Source organism: Ixodes scapularis, unplaced genomic scaffold, assembly GCF_016920785.2.
Source record: "Ixodes scapularis isolate PalLabHiFi unplaced genomic scaffold, ASM1692078v2 PGA_scaffold0__279_contigs__length_252992795, whole genome shotgun sequence".
Classification (NCBI taxonomy): domain Eukaryota; kingdom Metazoa; phylum Arthropoda; class Arachnida; order Ixodida; family Ixodidae; genus Ixodes; species Ixodes scapularis.
Window position 1 is genome coordinate 15,561,005 of NW_024609835.1, and position 13,745 is coordinate 15,574,749.

Sequence of the window (13,745 nt, forward strand, 5' to 3'; positions counted from 1 at the left end):
TGTTTTCATCCCGAATTCGTGCTTATTCTTTCTGATTGTTTAAGTATATTTCCCAACACGCTCGTTTTAATGTTAAGTATCTCTTCATACGACAGTTTTTGCTTTCCTGGCGATTTTTGGTAGTTCCTCCTGCTGAGAAAGAGTTGGTGCAGTCGAGCTGCGTCCTCGAGTAAGGAGCTCGCGCTTGTAGCGAAGTAGGGGTATTGCTGTATCGGTTAATTTCTGAGAAAGCGCTGAGTGAGAAGCAAATATTTATAGAATGCAATATTTAGTCCAAAAGATAATGAAGAAGTGAAAGATATGTGAACACATTATATGAGCGGTGCCTCTTACCGAGCGGAAATAAATCGACGATATGAACCTATGACTCCGGAGCATGTAGCACTTGAGACAGGGACGGGGCTCGCAGTCGCATCCCAGAAGGTCCCGGGCCGCGTGTTTTAGACCCCTGTACACACGTACATTTGATCTCGCAAATATCACGATGCCTTCGCTCTAGTCAAATGTAGTTCCAGGGCCACCTCATGAATAACGCAAGCGCTCACTCTTGTCGAGAGAGACCCCAAGAGCTCGGTTCTAAGCAAGCGCAAGTATGAAAACGGGCCCCCTTTAGAATGTGACTAACAAATCTTAGTGAAGGAGTAGGTCTAGTTTAGCCTGTGTTTAGTGGGTGGCTAGACTCAGCGCCGTGTCCGACTCCCATCACCGCCAATCGCTATCTTGAACGAAGCAAATATTGTCTCAGAACGCCAATTGATAACTCCAGTAGGAAATGTAGCAACACACCCTAAGAAATGCCTGCGCGTTTACTTACCGGCAAAATACTCGAAGAGCCAATCTCTGCCATCTACGAAATCAGCGCAACGGAGGATGAGGCGGAACATCCGTTTAGACATAATAATGAAGTCCGCGCTGTGGCATTACGCAATGCAAAGCGTCATGCTTGCATCTCGTAACGCCAGAGCGTATTCTACATTTTGAGCTCTAAGCAAATGTTCCGCCTCATCATTCGTTGAGCTGATTTCGTAGATCGCAGAGATTGGCTCTTCGAGCGTTTTGCGAGTAAGTTGACGCGTAGGAATTTCTTAGAGTGCTAATGTTCTGAATATCGCCTTGTCTAGAGGACAGAGCTGCCGCTAAAATGATCCCAACAGGTCACTGAACGACGAGAGAGGCCGCAATTCAAGAGTACTTCCATCTTCATTACGTCGCTTACAATCCGGCTTTCGTCATGTTGTCTTTCGATGTTCAATTTTCCTTTTAATCAGATCTGTATACAACAAAGCCCTATAGGTGTAAAGTTTACTTTTACTATAATTAATGTCGACGTTTTGCGCGATAAGCGTTTCGTTCACCCAGTGGCATTTCCTGAGTACACGCCTGTGTGACTTTATTTTCCAGTCACTTTCGCTTGTTACTCCTGAGCAATATCCCGCCTTGCGGCGATCAAGTTTGCTCCCAGGAATACTGCCAGTCCTAGTCGTTCGTTTCTCGCTGAGTAGTCACGCCTGGTGAATACGACTGCAGTTGTTGGTATCCATTATTTAATTCACACAACGAGAAAGTTGTTCAGCCATTCGTCATGCGGTCTCAGCGGCAAAACTTGTCTTGCCACGGAGACTGGTCGTTGGTGTATACTGTGCCATTTACCATTCTGTTTGGTTAAGCCAATTAAAAGAATACCGATGATTTTTGTTTGGAGAGCATTGAACGGAAGCGTACGCTCAGGGGCTTGTGAGAGCGCATGCAGAATTATATCTTAAATACTACATGAATATAATGCGCCCGGGACTAATCTATGCAATGAATCATACATGAATTAAATGGTACCTTAAAGTGTACTGTATCCGCAGTTTTACCCATCGAGTTTATTCGATAATCACCTTATACTCACAATGTCTCCGCTTTTCTTTCGGTTTAGGAATCTCACGCTCTTCCTGATCTTCCTTACGGCAATATTCCAAGCGCGAGCCTCAGAAACCGAGAACCTCGTTCCCAATCTCTGCAATCTCATCGATCAAACGCTATACTGCCGCTGTGACACAGACGATATCACCAATGACGCGACCGAAGTGACCTGCTACGTGGTGAAGGACATCGCCGAAGACGACATCGTCTTCAAGGCCCTCGCGAAGCAGCCGTCCATCGTCTCGATCGTGTTCAGTTCGCTCAGTGAGGACCACCACTTAAAGTTTGTTCCTTCCAACGTCCTGCCACATGCTCCGGTCTTGGAGCGTCTTAAGTTCTCCCAGACGGAGTTGGGTGTCTTGAGGACTCACGCCTTCTACAACCTGACAAAACTGGCCGTGCTGTCCCTCGACTCCAACGAGATCACGGAACTGGTGACGGACTGCATCTCGCATCTGCCTCGCCTCAAGAAGCTGCAACTGGCGGACAACAAGCTAAAGAAGATGCCCGCGGGAGCCCTGTCTCACCTACCGTCTCTGACGCACTTGTTCCTGGAGCGGAACAAGATGACGGTCATAGAGGACTTCGCCTTCGCGGGCCTGGGCAAGGTTAAAGAGCTAGACCTCAGCGACAACTCCATCGAGGTCCTCACCGAGCACATCTCCAAGGGCCTGTCGCGGGTCCTCAGGCTCGACATGTTTCGAAACAAGCTGAAGAGGCTGGAAGCCCGGGTCTTCGGCGGCTTGTCGTCCCTGGTGGAGCTTGACCTCAAGTACAACGAGATCTCCGAGGTGGATCCACTGGCCTTCGACCGTCTACCGCACCTCACCATCGTGTACCTCTCGTTCAACCGTCTGCGCGTCCTGCCGGCGCAAATGTTCATGGGAGCTCCCAACCTTGTGACCGTGGACCTGTCGCAGAACCAGCTGGTCACGCTTACCTGGAGGACTGTCCAGGACTTGAGGAAGATCGACACCGAGTCCTTCGACATGAGCCTCACTGGTCAGTGTTTTTGTTTTGTTTTGTTTCTGTTCCCGCGTACTCGAAGGAGCTTCTGCATAAATATTGCCCCATGGTATTTTCGCCACGTTCTTTCGAACACACTGCGCCGTCGCGCCCGTCGGCGCTACGAGGTAATGGGACCAATCGAGCAGCGTTAAAAGCGCAGGTCTCCAGGCCTTTTCTGTTTAACACGTACAAAAACGTGACGAACACTATGATGGTCGCTTTAGACGTTGTCTGATTGGTCCCATCAGCTTGTAGCGTCGGCTGCGTCTGGACGTAAGATGAAAGGAAGTATAGTAAGAAGCACGGAGGAGTGCGTCACTTATCTAGAAACTTTAAGTAGCCGAGAGCCATCAATCAAACGCTTAATATTGAATTATTTCCACCCAACAATAAAAGCAAGAAATGAAAAGAAGCAGAAGTCGTCATTTTGACTCGTCTTTGGTGCACTTTCATAGCAGCAGAGTGCATTAGCCTACAAATGTAGAAAACAAAACCAGTAAGCTAAGTGCAAATAAGCAATTGATGTAGCAAAATAATCTAATAAAAACTGCGTGAAACAATTTCTGTTCTTTGTTATTAAAAAGGCACGGCGTAAAACAATGTCGAATCAATAAAAAAATTGTGTGGAGCGTGGAACCATTAGCACCTAAAAACATGGCCTGCGCATGATGTCATTTTTAGGAAATCTTCCATCTGCCCCGAGCGGTAAACATGCTGAATATCAACTACAGCCACCGCAAGGCGGCAGACGGGTCCGCCTTTGTGTCGCAGCGTGCAAGCGTGCGCTCGTTGCGAGACGCTGCGAGACGCTCTGGCGGCGATGCTGATGCCAGGTTGGTGGCGCTGCATTGATCATGACGTTTTGGGGGGAAAGGCGCAGGACTCCTCTTTTATAGGTGGATAGGAAATTTGGTTCAACTCCCCAAGCAGAACGGCTTCTGGTCGCGCAGGGAGATCTAGGTACTATACTCCGCTCAACCCGAAGCTGAGACTGCAGTGGGAGGTACGTGCCCGCCGAACCAATCAGCCGCCTCCCTTTTATCCCTTGACCCGGCATTCTGCGCGTGGGTAAGGGCGGAAGCGTGATGACGCGACGAAGGAGAAGAGCATGACAGGTCTAAGGAGGACATAGCCTCCACCGCAGTCTCAGCTTTAAGTGTGAACGGAGTATAGTTCCCGTGCGTGCTTACGTCCTGGTAAATCTAGCGGCTGAACGTAAGTTTTGTCGTGATACATTTTCGCGGGGGGGGGGGGGGGGGGGCTTAAATATACACTCTACGTTATCTTCACACGCTGAACAAGTGGAACAACCATGGAAAGTGTTGGGAAAGACTTGACACACGCGGCTGTCGTGGTATTTTGAATCGGTTGCGTGGGAGCGGCCGAAAAACTTCCAGACTGCGCTTTCTCTTGGTACAACTTCCTGCTTCTACTACTTCTACTTCGCTCATACAGAGCGCCGGTACCGTTGCAACGAGTTCTGAAGCGTCTCCACGACACGCTTTTCGAAAGCGTGCGAGCAGTCTCGTGCGAAAGCGGTCCCTTAAGGCTGAACCGCATGTAAGTGATTTAGCGAGCGACGAGACGAGCGACTGCGGCGAGAGTCAGCGGCGAGTGACGGATATTTCTCACTGTCGCTCGTCGTGTCGTTTGGTGTTTCGATTTCTAGAAAACATCCTCATCGCCTTGGTCGCTTGCTCACGCCATCTTCATGCGGCTTGCCTTATCGCGCGACTGACCGAGCGACAGCGAAGTGGGTCGACGTCGCCTGTCTCGTCTCTCGGCAAACCGATTACATGCGGGTTATACTTAACACAGTGGTTTATAATGGAGTCAACAGCAACGTACATATAGAGAAGAACTGCTGCTGTCGATGACGACAATCATTTTCTAGAAGAGGGTGCATGTATGGCAGTCTTGCCGGCGCGTTGTGGGACGCCTGTGAAGGGAATTTCGCGGCGCCACACCTTAACGACTATTCGGAAATTATTCGAGAAGTATTCGAAACTTTCGAAAATTATTATTCGATTCGATTACCGAATCGAATAGGGTAATATTGGATTCGTTATTCGAAAATGGCGAATATTCGCACACCCCTCAAGATTACTGTTGCGGAAGCTGCCGCGGCAATGGCAGCACGTAAACTAAAATAAAAAAAAATAAAAAAATTATTTGGTTACATGTACGTCAAATGGGTTCCTCGTTTCTTTCCGCACAACAAAATTTAACGCAGACACTTACTTGATCACCGAAGAAGGAACGAGCTACAAGTAACGCGTTATGCTGACTCTCCCCGTGCCTTCCGAAGGGCAGACATGAATCATTGGGGTAGTGCGCACTCGGATAGGAATAGGTATGAAGTATTCCCCTATAAAACTTCGACGTGGCGCCACGCAAATCAACTTTGTGTACTCGGCTTAAACGGCGCCGTCAGCCGGCGATTAGCACGCCTTTTATGGCGCGTTCACACTGGAAGCGGATCCACGTTCGCGAAGCGGATCCGCGCGTTCTCAACCGCAAAGCGGCTAGGATCGAGCGGTTGGAGCGCGTTTTTGTCAACCGCTTCGGGACCGATTTCTCCCAACCGCTTTCACGAACCGCAAAGCGGCACCCAATCACAACGCGACGCTGACGTGACGTCAGTGACTTTCGAAACAAGATGGCACCTGTCGCTGGTGAGGCGTCCAAGGCAGTCCTAGCGCTGTAGTCTTAACTTTCGACAAATCAACGGAGAAACTTGATGTTCACGTCCGTCACTTGAATCCGCCGCGAAAAGAATTGACTCGTAATTTTAACGGGCTTCGCACCGGTGATTTGGTTCGGGTAAGAGTTTGTTTATTAATTCCCGTTGCCAGAGCCCAAGCTCGCTGCCTTGCTAATCTCTGCCTGTAGAACGTCGGAACTCGCCCCTGATCGACCGAAATGTAAGCTTTTCTATTCACTAGGATAGCCGCGTGAGCTATTGAAAGCTTTCGACACCGTGCATGATCACCAAGAAGGCCGATAGAGACGTCGTGAGCTTGATTGCGTAGCCAACGCACTACCACGGAGGGGGCAGGGTACCTGCGCTAGTTCGACCTGTAACGTTTACTACTAATAAAATAAATAAAGGGAACCTACTCAAGAAATAAAGTGTACGTACCAGACAATGCAGAGGTAATCTATACGGCGTTTATTTGAGCTTAATGTCAAACAAACAGTAGACTCGATCGACGAGCGAGTGACGAGAGGAGAGTCCGCCACCAACGAAGCCACGACCGGCTAGCACCGAACACATCACCCCGCACCACGGCCCCACCGCTCACAACTTCGAAAATGATAAGAGCGAACAACAACGAGGGGGGAAAACTGGCGCTCTATCCCGAAACCAAGGTCAGCTATTCATGTGGGAAGGGTCCACTTCGAAGAAAAGGTCGGGGGCATCCTGTTCTAAGTCAGCAATGTGCGCCTAGCTGGGCTTTGCTTGTGGGTGAAGTCGAGGAAATCACAGGCGAGTTTGGCGGGTCCATGCTTCTTTTTTCGCTGCCTGAACTCGTGATGCGTGCGAGCATCCCGGAGAAAAATATTCGGAGTGCCAAAATAGCAAAAGTTTGGCTTGGGATCTTGAATTAAAGTGGATTTTGGATTGTAAAACAGGGTTGCCAGACGCACGTCTCAAAGGATCACGCGTGATCGCCGAGAAACCGCCAACCGCCTCTCGGTGTGTCTGAACGGGCTCGATCGCGAACCGCATTAGCGACCGCCTTGCGAACGCGGATCCGCTTCCAGTGTGAATGAGAGAGCTCTAAAAAATGGCATTTGGTGTTTTACAAGAGAGGCTGAGAACAGCTTTGAAGGCGGATGTGCATCGCATTGCGAGTGACCTTCGACGCTCCTAAGGATGGGCTCGAATGAGCACAAAGCTCCCCAGTGAGCACATGGCTCCTAATCTCCCGAAGCGAGAGACGACGCGAACTTCGTTTTAGATTACCGCCGGGCCGGACAACTTTCCTTGTTTTTCTAGCTGAAATTAGAGAAGCGACGGCTACTCTCGTGGAATAGTGGCTTCCTGAACAAGAATCGGAAAATAAATATTAAGAGGAGTGTTACACTCACCTCGTCTTAACATGGACAAAGCGGAAAGGCTACAAGTGCGAGCTCCATGCATTGGAACGCGCCTCGGCTGCGCGAGCGCTCATGCAGCGGGAGCACCAGTCAAAGCTACTCTCTCGCACTTGTAGCCTTTGCAATCTCTCCATGTTCAGGTTAGGCGAAGGATAGAGCTTTTCCGATTTACAGCTATAGGTGTATGTTGGTATACACCAGTTCATGTTTCGCGCGCTATGCCAAAAGGGTGGCGCTGGCTCTAAAACAGTACATGGCCAGGTGCTTTGGTTTTCTGGAAGTGGGCTATACGTGGGCGTGGCTCTACACTTTCCGTCGACAAACGGGCTTATCTACAAAATATGATTTTGTGCAGATGAGTGATGAGGCTGTTTCCCAGTAAATGGGCACGTACTGTGAACGTGTACATAAAAGAGGGCAAGATAAATACAAGAGATTAAACAATGTGAACACCCAATATGAATGCCAAAGAACAATACGTTTGAAACTTCGTTAATATGCAGGAATGTTTTTTTTTTCTTTTAAATATCAAGAATGGATATTAGAATTAAACGAAATATTTGAATGTGCCCAGTCTAACTTGGATCTTTATTAAACAAACATGCGTGTCGAGGTCCTCTGTTTAGTTGACCTGAAAACATGATGTGTTCGATGTGTGGAGTTTTGTCTGTACATAAGAAAATAAAATCTTCGATTAATTTATAGGCACACATTTTTTCTCGGCGCGAGCACATTTGGTGGTCGTAATAATGCCCAAGAAGAGCTTAACGTACCATATTTGTTGTATATAAACCACAACCTGTGTACATATTTTCTAGTTTGTTAATTTAACAAATCACAGCCAGCATGTTTATAATTTAATATTTGCTCTCATAAAGTTTCACAAAGAGCGATAGTTTTAGTTTGAAGAAGGGTACACCGGAAGAGGCATTTCAAAACACGAATGTCCTTATCTCATAAATTTAATACTAATATTTATCTTCGTGCATGTCTACTCAAAGTTTTCGAAGCATTTACACATCAATGCTATATGAGAATATCGTCGCACACGTTTTGAGTAATAGCACATCTCACAGTTTTGAGTTATTTAAACCATTTGCCATTTCCATTTTGAGTTATTTAAACCAGCCATTTCCGACACCAGGTGAGCTTTTTTCCCTTATATTTTTTAACATAATTTTGTTTCTGATAGGATTTACCTGCATTCTACAAAAACATAATAGTCTATAAATACAATATTTGATTTCTAACAAGGAAACGTTTTTAGAGGACTCTCTTTCAATTCCCATCCGGGAAGCAAAATTTTATTCTTCGGAGGAATTAAACGCAGCAAGGGACATTTCCTGACTATTCTTTCCAGCAAATCCTGTGGAGCTTTCTTCGATATGAGAAGCATTTTCTTTTTTTTCTTGCTCCGACGGACGTGCTTGTTGTAATCAAATTCCTGACGTTTCTGAAGTTCCTGGAAGTGTTCGAGGAACTTGAAGCTCCCCCTCGTCTTCCGATTCTACCCAGTCTCGGACAATTGTGGCCCGACTGAAAATTGTGGACGATTGTGACCCGACAGCCCAAAGGAACACCAGGTCCCTTTCGGCTGCCGCTGCTATCGACGCCGTGTTTTTATTACGTTCATCTTCTTGCCCTTCTTTGGCATCCCCTATTCCCCTTCCCCAGCACAGAGAAACCGGTTAATGCAAACTGCATGGAGCGACCTCTGTCTTTCTAAATGAACCTCTTCTTCTTCTTCCCTCAAGTACGGGCGCGCCTTATTTATTCTTTCCGGTCGACACAGGCGAGTCCCAGGCCTTGTTTCGTTAATTCTTAGAGGCTCCGATGTACAAGGGGTGCGTGCCTCGTTATCAATTACGCGTCACACGTGAATAATTAATAGTAACGCGTTACTCCTTAATCGTTTTTCTTTTTTATGTGGCGAAGCAAGTATTTTGTTACCTCTCGTGAACAGCAGCGAGTAACATGTTTCCAAGGAAGCGAAACTATGCAGACAAGCTGATCAGGAAACACCATATCTAAACCTCTCCTTGTCCTTGTGCCAGGCTGCACGTCTAATTATTTAAGTTATGAGAACATATTTTAATTTTATTCTTCTTGACCGCTCAAAGGGCGTACAATAGTGTTAAATATGTTCTTTTTTTTTTTTTCGGAGAACGTTTACACATTATCGCCCTTGTCTATACCCCCCCCCCCCCCCTATTCGGGCAGTATTTGCGAGTCACTATACAGTAGCAGCTGGGGCACCGTTCAATATCAGACTCGAAAGCCACGGGTTGCTCAAGATGGGAGCGTTTATTCGATGGTCCCTATCTCTCTCTCGCTCTCTTTCTTCCTCTAGTAACCCCGAGTTGGAGAGAAAGATACAGTGCTCGCGTTGTTTAGGCGATGGCGACAGCGGGGCGAGGGCTGGGGCTCAGTGTTTGGAGGAGGATGTTGGAGGAGGATGTTGGAGGTTTGCTGGAGACGTTTATTCTAAGAAGCTTGTTTGGACAGAGTGGGGAGCACGGCTGGGAAAAGAAGCCAGACGAAGGTCAAGGACATTGTGAAGAGCGCACGATCGCCTACAACGACGAATTAATATTGGGGCTGAGCTTATGGCGAAACCGAAGTTCCCCGCTGGTAAAGTCTGAAATGCAAGTGTTGTTCTTATTGACCTCCCTCCCCCCCCCCCCCTCCCCCCATCCTATTTCAACAGATCCCCGTCCAATTAAATTACCTCGCTACTTGAGTGCAACGTTTTCATGAACCCCTCAGACATATCGGCGTTTTTCACATTAACTTATAGTTGTCGCCGTTAATTAGCAGATCTGAACACAGAGGGAGACGACGACATGGAGTCGGTAGCGGTGGAGTCATCTAAGAGAGACCGCATCCAAAAAGGGCCACTGCGCCTGGTTCTGTTGTATAACGTTGTATTAACTTAGACAGAATAAGGTTTTAGCAGATCAGTGTTCATTCCCGAACCTTAAGTTTTGGAGCTTTGGTATTTTCTTACAACTACAAAGGCTACATTCAGGTAAAGTTGAGCTATTGCCAATGATAACTATTTTTTTTTAGCTTCGGTATTTTATTTCAAGTTCTAGGGCTACGTACTCAGCTGAAGTTGGGCTATTGCTAATGATAGTTTATTATTTTAAAGAGAAAAACGCAGCTTTTTTTACGTCCTCATTTTACCTGAAAAAAATAATTAATTAAATACGAATCTGGGCTTTGCCTATAGATTTACCAGCGAGTGGCCTTACCCTCGCCCGCCAAACTTGCATAAACTTTAAAGGGACACTGACAGGGTACTTATGCATGCCGATGTTTTTGTATGAATATGACCTATGAGAGGGCCCAACTACCCAGAATGCAATTTGCAGCTCGAATTTCGTATTCTTGCCGTTACAAAGGCGCCTGCCGATAATTGTCCCGTTCCAGGCGCGCTCACTCGTTTTTCTATGGTCGCGTGCCGTTCAAACTAATGCGTGCCAAATATATTCAAAGCCGTGGGTCATCTAAGCACGCATTCAATATAAAAATATAAAAGATTATGAACCCCAGTTTTTGTGACTTCCACAAAACTGTGAAGACGTTGATCGAAAAAAAAATTGTTGCACAGATCACAGGAAGTACAAGACTACGTCATTCCCAATATGGCGACGTACCGCGGGCTGGACGACGCGATGGCGGCGCACGACAGACTAACGTTGCGATGGACGTGCGGCAGCTACTTCAGAACTGTCGCTCGTGGTACCGGCCAATCGACCATCAAGCGTAGAACATGGAGCATAAAGGATATAAGTGCGAAACTACCGTACGTCAAACGGTGCACGGAACTTCGTCGTCGTCGTCGTCTGCCTAACACGCCCGAGAAGCGGAGGAACGAGAGAATCTGGGACGGAGCGATAGCCACGTGACTTCCGGCAACTCTCACCTCCGAGCCTCCGTGCAGAGGTTTCGGTTTGAGTCTCGATCAGTTGAATGTTTTGGCTTTACTAAAATGTACGTGACATCTGTAGCAAAAGATTGATTGGGTAGTCTCCTGACACCTTATTCGATAGACCCTCGCACACAAACACAGCGACAAAACCAAAAGATGCATTTGCCACCTACTCTACACGGCCTTTGTCCCAACAAAAGAAACAAATTTGGGAAAACTTGCGTTTCTGCGTGAGCGTGTCCCATCTGATGTTCGAATTTCGAGGTTCGCCCGCTTTGTAGAACCTTCAAAACGTTCAAGAAACATTGGAGATGTTCAATTTGTTAGAAAGTGTTGCCCGACTTCAACGAAACATTTCTAATTGTGGGGGAATATTATTTACAGAATATCGTGTTTCAAGAATTTTAGCGAATTCTTCCCAACGTTTTCACAATATAGAAGTGGACATTTTAACACTTAATTATTTAGTGCGTTCGTGAAAATAACGCACCCTACCCCTCGACGTCAGCTAATTTACGCGCGTCCTAGCTGAACTTATGTCAAACTTTTAGCAGAACTTTGAATTAGAAAGTTGAAACATGTAAAACCTAGTCGAACCCCAACTTCTGCAGTTTCGCTACGTCCCTACTACAGCGCATGAAGCTACGCCGAGTTGACACCGAGCAGCCTGCTCATTTGGAATTGTTTTGCCCCAGGGGCCCGCCGGGTGGGTACCCTCCGGTTTGGACCTCTCTCCTTGGCCGTACCTCTGAGCCCGGTTCAAAGGGAGAAGGCGAATTCAAAGCTGCAGCCCTCGGCGCGTCTGGTCCATAAATTCGGGCCTCGGCCGCTCCGTTTGACGCAGCGCAGAAAGGCGGCCCCTGTGTTCTCTGGGAAGGCGCCGGTGAACCGCGTTCCTACAGCGAACAGCGTCTCTCCGTACGAATACTGCTCCGTAAATCAACACGCTTCGGGCAGCCCTGCCTCCATCCACACATTTCTGCAGAAAGTATCTCAGATCTCACTGCGGCAGAATAGTTACATGTATATTAAACCCCCTTCCGCCCCCCCCCCCCATTCCCCCCCCCCCCCTTCCCCCCCAAAAAATATATAAATATAGAGAAGAGAGAAGAGCTTACAATTTTTGCTACAGGTATACATAATAGAAAGCAATTGTTTATGGCTGAATGTTTATGTTTCCGCTCGAAATGACGTGCGCCAGACCCCCGGGGTTTCGGCGTATTTGCCACTTCCTCTGCGGGTGTTTAAGCGCCGAAGCACAGGTGGTCTTTCTTTCTCTCGTTCTCGTTTTTCAATCTTTCGTCCGAGATACCTTATTCGGCGGTCTCTCAAAGGGTCATCTTACTTCAGGCAAGCCGTCCGTGGTGATTCGAGTAAGCTTTTTCTCGTTTACACGGAAGCAATGTTTTTTTTTACTGCGGACGTTTCTGGTGTTGGCAATTGTGCGAAACAGGAAAGGTGGCTACGCCGACCATTACTTCCAGAAACCACACTGGAGAGTGTCTTGGGCCAGATGAAGCAACACTTAAAGGTAAGCTGAGAAAATTATTGAAAAAAAAAAAAAACGAAAAGGTGAATTGTTTTGTATTTTTATCCCGTGAATTTAAATATCACGGTCGTTTTACCCGAAGATGTAACTATATGCGAGAAACGACGAAAAGACTGTGACCTGTCGTTACGTCATAAAATGACCTCTCGGCCACCAAGAGCGTGTCGCTCGTGTGGGCAGCGCGTGCAACTGCAAGCTTGCCAGGTATATTTCGCCGCACTGACACCCGTGGCAACGTCTCTTTCTAACATTTCTGAAAATAGAAACAATGCGCGTGCATAGCTTTGATGTGCACTGAAGATGCGCCAGAGCGATGATTCCCGAAAATCCCTTTATGACTTCACGCTCCGGGGAAGAGGACCTTCTGCGGTACATTGGAAAGGATTTTCTGCAGCCCGCGTGCACCAAATTGGAAAACAATCCTGATATTCTTGACCCTGGAGGTCAAACGGAGACGATTTAAGTGTTTCTACTCAAATACAGAACCGCTTAAGCTTCCCTTTAAGCCTGATTCACATGGTGCGATTTTAGTTGCGATTTCGCAATTGCGACATCGCTCGTGCGGCAAAAAAAAAAAAAATTTGGGGGAAGTTCTGGTTTCCTAAGTTGCAGCTGCGAATTCGTAAGCCATATCGCACCGCTTCGTCTTTCCCCCCTTCGAAATGGTATTGGGCATGCCAACTCCGACGAGCCACCATGCTCGAGCGCCGGCTCGTCTTAACTCGGGAGAGCAGCCGGTGTCTGTGAAATCCGAGTACCGGTCGATCGACCGGTACTCGGATTTCACAGACACCGGCTGCTCTCCCGAGTTAAGAGGCTCTCTTATGCCGCCGACTCGACCGGCGGGTGTAATCGATCCCCACACAAAGAACCTCGAGCGAGCCAAAAAATACTGCCTCCGCGCATCGAAAGGCGTAAGGCCAAGGCTCCCAAGTGCGGATCTTTGCAAGAGTATGAGCCAAGTGAACGTCACTTGAGGTCTCCCTATTTGGTGGATAAAAGCGCGATCGGCGTTCGCGCCTTCCAGCCAAGTGCCCTGTCATCTATGTAAGCACGAAAACAGGCCATGAACCCGAGACCGCAGGTAATGTGTGGTCTGGGATGCAGCTTTGTGAAGATATAAAAATTAAGAATACAGTGATGCCTGGTTAATAAGATGCCTACCATCCCCTCCCCCTCCCTTCCTCCCAAAAAATCGTCCATAATGTGAGTTGTCCATATTGACGAGACAAAAATGCGTCC

The 13,745-nt window shown here is 47.5% G+C and overlaps 1 pseudogene; it reads left to right on the plus strand.

Moving 5' to 3' along the window:
• Positions 1 to 13,745, plus strand: part of LOC121836445 — a 91,121-nt pseudogene that overhangs the window by 46,904 nt on the left and 30,472 nt on the right.